This window comes from Sus scrofa, chromosome 10, assembly GCF_054392235.1.
Source record: "Sus scrofa isolate SSC_HxYL_T2T_F1_AM1 chromosome 10, Sscrofa_HxYL_maternal_Yorkshire_Landrace_v2.0, whole genome shotgun sequence".
In the NCBI taxonomy this organism is placed as follows: domain Eukaryota; kingdom Metazoa; phylum Chordata; class Mammalia; order Artiodactyla; family Suidae; genus Sus; species Sus scrofa.
The window spans coordinates 11,967,766-11,974,608 of NC_139392.1; the positions used below are offsets into that span (position 1 = coordinate 11,967,766).

At 39.9% G+C, this 6,843-nt stretch overlaps 1 protein-coding gene across 3 annotated transcripts in view; it reads right to left on the bottom strand.

Moving 5' to 3' along the window:
• LOC110255627 (uncharacterized) overlaps window positions 1–6,843 on the bottom strand; it is a 315,724-nt gene that overhangs the window by 308,121 nt on the left and 760 nt on the right. The gene's annotated exons all lie outside the window — the stretch shown is intronic.

Sequence of the window (6,843 nt, forward strand, 5' to 3'; positions counted from 1 at the left end):
TGTACACATTCTTTTTTCTCCCATTATCATGCTCCATCATAAGTGACTAGACATAGTTTCCAGTGCTATACAATAGGATCTCATTGCTTATCCATTCCAAAGGCAATAGTTTGAATCTATTAACCCCAAACTCCCAATCCAGCCCACTCCCTCCCCCTCCCCCTTGGCAACCACAAGTCTGTTCTCCATGTCCATGAGTTTCTGTTCTGTGGAAAGGTTCCTTTGTGCTGTATATTAGATTCCAGATATGTGGTGTCATATGGTATTTGTCTTTCTCTTTCTTTCTTGCTTCACTTAGTATGAGAGTCTCTAGTTCCATCCATGTTGCTGCAAATGGCATTATTTTGTTCTTTTTTATGGTTGAGTGGTATTCCATTGTGTATATATACACTACATCTTCCTAATCCAATCATCTGTCAACGGACATTCAGGTTGTTTCAATGTCTGGGCTATTGTGAATAGAGCTGCAATGAACATGAAGGTGCACGTGTCTTTTTTAAGGAAAGTTTTGTCCAGATATATGCCCAAGAGAGGGATCGCTGGGTCATATGGTGGTTCTATGTATAGTTTTCTGAGGTACCTCCATACTGTTCTCCATAGTGGTTGTACCAATTTACATTCCTATCAACAGTGCAGGAGGGTTCCCTTTTCTCCACACCCTCTCCAGCACTTGTTATTTGTGGACTTATTAATGATGGCCATTCTGACAGGTGTGAGGTGGTACCTCATAGTAGTTTTGATTTGCATTTCTCTAACAATCAGGGATGTTGAGCATTTTTTCATGTGCTTGTTGGCTATCTGTGTATCTTCTTTGGAAAAGTGTCTTTTCAGGTCTGATGCCCATTTTTCAGCTGGGTTGTTGGTTTTTTTGCTGTTGAGTTGTGTAAGTTGTTTGTATATTTTAGAGATTAAGCCCTTGTCAGTTGCATCATTTGAAACTATCTTCTCCCATTCTGTAAGTTGTCTTTTTGTTTTCTTTTTGGTTTCCTTTGCTGTGCCAAAGCTTGTCAGTTTGATTAGGTCCCATTGGTTTATTTTTGCTTTTATTTCTGTTCTTTGGGGGACTGACCTGAGAAAACATTTGTAAGGCTGATATCAGAGAATGTTTTGCCTATGTTCTCTTCTAGGAGTTTAACAGTGTCTTGTCTCACATTTAAGTCTTTAGGCCATTTTGAGTTTATTTTTGTGCATGGTGTGAGGGTGTGTTCTAGTTTCATTGATTTGCATGCAGCTGTCCAGTTCTCCCAGCAACACTTGCTGAAAAGACCCTTTTTCCTATTTTATATTTTTGCCTCCTTTGTCGAAGATTAATTGACTGTAGGTGTCTGGATTTATTTCCGGGTTCTCTATTCTATTCCACTGGTCTGTATGTCTGTTTTGGTACCAGTACCACACTGCTTTAATGATTGTGGCTTTTTAATATTGCCTGAAGTCTCGGGGAGTTATACCTCCTGCTTGGTTTTTGTTCCTCAGGATTGCTTTGGCAATTCTGAGTCTTTTGTGGTTCCATATAAATTTTTGGATTGTTTGTTCTAGTCCTGTGAAAAATGTCATGGGTAATTTTTTTTTTTGTCTTTTTTTTTGCTATTTCTTTGGGCCACACCCGCAGCATATGGAGGTTCCCAGGCTAGGGGTCGAATCGGAGCTGTAGCCCCCGGCCTATGCCAGAGCCACAGCAACGCAGGATCCGAGCTGCATCTGCGACCTACACCACAGCTCACGGCAACACCGGATTGTTAACCCATGGAGCAAGGGCCGGGACTGAACCTGCAACCTCATGGTTCCCAGTTGGATTCGTTAACCACTGCGCCACGACGGGAACTCCTCACGGGTAATTTGATAGGGATTGCACTGAATCTGCAGACTGCTTTGGATAGTATGGACATTTTTACAATATTAATTTTTCCAATCCAGGAGCATAGAATATCTTTCCATTTCTTTACATCTTTTTTAATTTCCTTGATTAATGTTTTATGGTTCTCAGAATAAAAGTCTTTCACCTCCTTGGTCAGCTTTATTCCCAGGTATTTGATTTTTGGGGGGTGCAATTTTGAAAGGTACTGTATTTTTGTATTCCTTTTCTGATATTTCATCGTTAGTATACAGAAATGCAACTGATTTCTGAATGTTAATCTTATATCCTGCCACCTTGCTGAATTTGTTGATCAGTTCAGGTAGTTTTTGGATTGAGTCCCTAGGGTTTTCTATATATAGTATCATGTCATCTGCATACAGTGACAATTTTACCACTTCTCTTCCAATTTGGATGCCTTTTATTTCTTTGTTTGTCTGATTGCTGTGACTACGATTTCCAATACCATGTTGGAATATTGGTGAGAGTGGTGAGAATGGTCATCCTTGTCTTGCTGCAGATTTTGGTGGGAAGGCTTTCAGCTTTTGTCCATTGAGTATTATATCTGCTGTGGGTTTGTCATAAATGGCTTTTATTATGTTAATGTGTGTTCCCTCTATACCCACTTTGGTAAGAGTTTTTATCACGAATGGATGTTGGACTTTGTCAAATTCTTTTTCTGCATCTATTGAGATGATCACGTGGTTTCTGACTTTTCTTTTGTTAATGTGGTGTATGATGTTGATTGATTTGCATATGTTGAACCATCCTTGTGAACCTGGGATGAATCCCACTTGGTTGTGGTATATGATCTTTTTATATGTTGTTGGATTCAGTTGGCTAAAATTTTGTTGAGCATTTTTTGTGTCTATATTCATCAAAGATATTGGCCTACAGTTTTCTTTTTTGGTGATATCTTTGTCTGGTTTTGGAATTAGGGTGATGGTGGTGTCACAGAATGTCTTTGAGAGTGTTCCTTCTTCTTCAACCTTTTAAAAAAGTTTACGGAGGATGAGCATCAGTTCCTCTTTGTATGTGTGGTAGAATTCACCTGTGAGGCCATCTGGTCCTAGACTTTTATTTATAGAGTGTTTTTTATGACATATTCAATTTCATTTCTAGTTGTTGGTCTGTTCAGTTGATCTATTTCTTCTTGATTCAGTTTTGGCAGGATGTAAGTCTCTAGAAAGTTGTCCATTTCTTCTATGTTGTCAAAATTGTTGGCATATAGTTGTTCATAGTTATTCGCTCATGAATTTTTTGTATTTCTGTAATATCCGCTGTGACTTCTTTTCCATTTCTCATTTTGTTTATTTGGGTTTTTTCTCTCCTCTTCTTGGTGAAACCTCCTCTGGCCAGAGGTTTGTCAATCTTGTTTACCTTTTCAAAGAACAAGCTCTTGGTTTTATTGATTTTTTCTATTGTTTTTTGAATCTCTATTTTATTGATTTCCTCTCTGATCTTTATGATTTCTTTCCTTCTGCTGATTTTAGGTTTTGTTCTTCTTTTTCTAATTCATTTAGGTGGTGGGTTAAGTTGTCAATTTGAGATTTTTCTTCTTTTTTGAGAAAGGCCTGTATCGCTATGAACTTCTCTCTGAGCACTGCTTTTGCGGCATCCCATAGATTTTGAGTGGTTGCATGTTCATTATCATTTGTCTCGAGCTATTTTTTAATTTCCTTCTTAATTTCCTCATTGACCCATTGGTTTTTTAGTAGCATGTTGTTTAGTCTCCATGTAGTCACTTTTTTCTCATTTCTTTTCCTGTGATTGATTTCTGGTTTCATGCCATTGTGGTCAGAGAAGATATTTGAAATAATTTCTATACTTTTAAATATGTTGAGGTTAGCTTTGTGCCCCAGTATGTGATTGATCCTTGAGAATGTTCCATGTGCACTTGAGAAGAATGTGTATTCTGATTTTTTTGGATGCAATGTCCTAAAAATGTCGATTAAGTCTGACTTTTCTATTGTTTCCTTTAGGATCTCTGTTGCCTTATTGATTTTCTGTCTAGAGGATCTGTCCATTGATGTGAGTGGGATGTTAAAGTCTCCTACTATGATTGTATTCCCATCAATTGCTCCTTTTATGTCTGTTAGTATTTGTTGTAGGTATCTGACAGCTCCTATATTAGGGGCATATATATTGACTATTATAATATTCTCTTCTTGAATGGACCTTTAACCATTAAATAGTGTCCTTCTTTGTCTTTCTTTATGGCCTTCATTTTAAAGTCTATTTTGTCTGATATGAGTATTGCAACTCCTGCTTTCCTGTCTTGTCCATTGGCATGAAATATCTTTTCCCAGCTCCTCACTTTCAATCTTTATGTGTCCTTTGCCCTAAGGTGAGTCTCTTGCAGACAGCAGGTTGTAGGCTTTTGTTTTTTTATCCAATCTGCCATTCTGTATCTTTTGTTTGGAGCATTCAGTCCATTGACACGTAATTATTGATAGATATGTATTTATTGCCATTTTAAACCTTGTTTTCCAGTTGATTCTGTTTCTCTTTTCTTCCTTTCTTTTTTTGGTTGGACGATTTCCATTTATTTTATGCTTGAGTACTTTTCTTTTTAGTTTTTATGAGTGTAATGTTTGGTTTTGATTTGTGGTTGCCCTGTTTTTTAAATATGTTAACCCCTTCCTGTATCTGCTTGCTTTAGCCTGATAGTCATATAGATTTAAAAACATTACTAAAATTTAAAAATCTATATTTTCTTACTTTCCTTCCCAACATTCTATAATTTTGAAGTCTTTTTTTAACATCTTCACGTTTAGATCTGTATGCTGGCTTACTTAAGTGATTGCTTTCCAATTGTGGTCTCCTCCATCCTATTTCTTCTTACATCTTTTTTTTTTTTTTTTTTTTTTTTAGAGAACCCCTTTCAGTATTTTTTTTAGAATGGGTTTAGTATTGCTGTACTCTTTTAGCTTTTTTTTGTTGTTGAAGAAATTCTTTATTTCCCCTTCTATTTTAAATGATATTCTTGCTGGATAGAGTATTCTAGGTTGCAAATTTTTCCCTTTCAGAACTTTAAATATATCTTGCCACTCATTCTGCCCTATAGTGTTTCTGTAGAGAAATAAGCTGATAGCCTTATGGGGGTTCCCTTATAATTAACGCTTTGCTTTTCTCTTGCTGCCTTTAGAATCCTCTCTTTGTCTTTAACTTTTGCCACTTTTATTACAGTATGTCTTTGTGTGGTCCTATTTGGGTTCAACTTGTTTGGGGTCCTCTGTGCTTCCTGTATCTTGATATCAGTTTCCTTTAGATTTGGAAAGTTTTCAGACATAATTTCTTCAAATATATTTTCAATCCCCATTTCTTTTTCTTCTCCTTCCAGAATTCCCCTTATAAGTAGATTGGCCTGCTTTATATTATCCCATAGATCTCTTATATTGCTTTCATGTTTTTTCATTTGGTTTTCTGTCTGCTGCCCTGATTGGGTGATTTCCATTATTCTATCTTCCAAGTCACTAATTCATTTTTCTGCATTATTCATTCTGCTCTTTAGCACCTTTAGCTCAGTTTGCATATCTGCAAATGAATTGTATAATTCTTCTATGTTCCTCCATATATTTTCTAGTTCCTTTCTAAAGGAATCTGCATTACTGTTCATATCTGCTCTTAATTCCTTGATATTCAGGCTTAATTCCTTCAGTATTTTCACTATCTCCCTTTTGAACTCAGTGTCTGTCAGACTGCAGAGGTCTGTTTCATTGTTTGCTGATTCATGCGAATTCTGTCCTTTTAACTTGGAATGGTTCCTGAGCTTCTTCATTTTGCTTATGTTTTTCTTTTTTTGGTGCATTTAGGGAAGCCAAACTGTAGTCTTGCAAGGCTACTTCTATGCAAGAGTACGCCTTTGTATTTTTTAGGGGGTTACTATTTATTTTTGGCATGGGAGTTTGAATATTTGCTGTCCCTTTCTTTGGCATGAGCAAGCTATTATCCCCAGGGTGCTGAATGTGTTTCCAGGGAGAAGGAGGCCATGGGTAGGGCTAGTCGTCAGTGCCTGGTTGCTGGGCTCTTAACAGCAGCAAGGACCTGCAGGAAGGTGGCACAGGCTACTCCTAGGTGCAGGGCCCTTGGAAGTGATAATGAGCCTAGGCAGATTTACAAGGTGCCCAGAGCATCTGGCGGTGGCAGCAGCAGAGTGTGTGAGTTCCCAGGGGAGTAAGAGCAACAACAGGTAGTGTTCAATTGCAATGCCCTCCTCTGAGGTGACTAGAGCCTCAAGTGGTGCCTGTTCATGGATCCCTGGTGGTAATGGGTCACTCCCACCTCTAGAGTCAGAGATAACCATGGTGGTTTGCCCCTGCCACCTGCACACCATGCCAGAAGCACCCCATCTCACTTAGCCTACACAGGAGGTGCTGCACAGGCTGCTCCTAGTGGCAGAATCCTGGGAAGTGACAGAGATCAAGTGTGTGGGCACTGCCGGGAGTGTATGGCAGTGGCAGCAACAGGGCCGGTGTGCTCCCAGGGGTGTGAGAGCAACAACAGGTGGTGTTCGGTCACAGTGTCCACCTCTGGGTAAGCTTGAGGTGATTGGGGCCATGGGTGGTGCCTATTCACGGACCCCCTAGTGGTGGCGGGGCACACCCACCTCTGGAGTCAGAGATAACTGACCTGCAGTTATCTCTGCAGGTCAGTTAACTCCAGACCATGCCAGAAGCACCCTGTCCCACTTAGCCCATGCAGGAGGTGCTGCACCAGCTGCTCCTAGATGTAGGGTCTTGGGAAGGGACAGTGATCAAGTGTCTGGAAGCTGCCCAGAGCATTTAGCAGTGTCAGCAGCAGGGTAGGCGTGTTCCCAGGAGGGTGACAGCAACAACGTGTGATGCTTGGTTGCAGTGCCCTCTTTTTTGTTGTTGTTGACCCCTGAGGTGACCGGAGCCGCAGGTGGAGCCCACTCACAGGCCCCAGTGGTGGCAGGCCATGCCTCCCTCCGGCCTCTGAGCAACCACCCCAGTCCGTCCCTGCTGCCT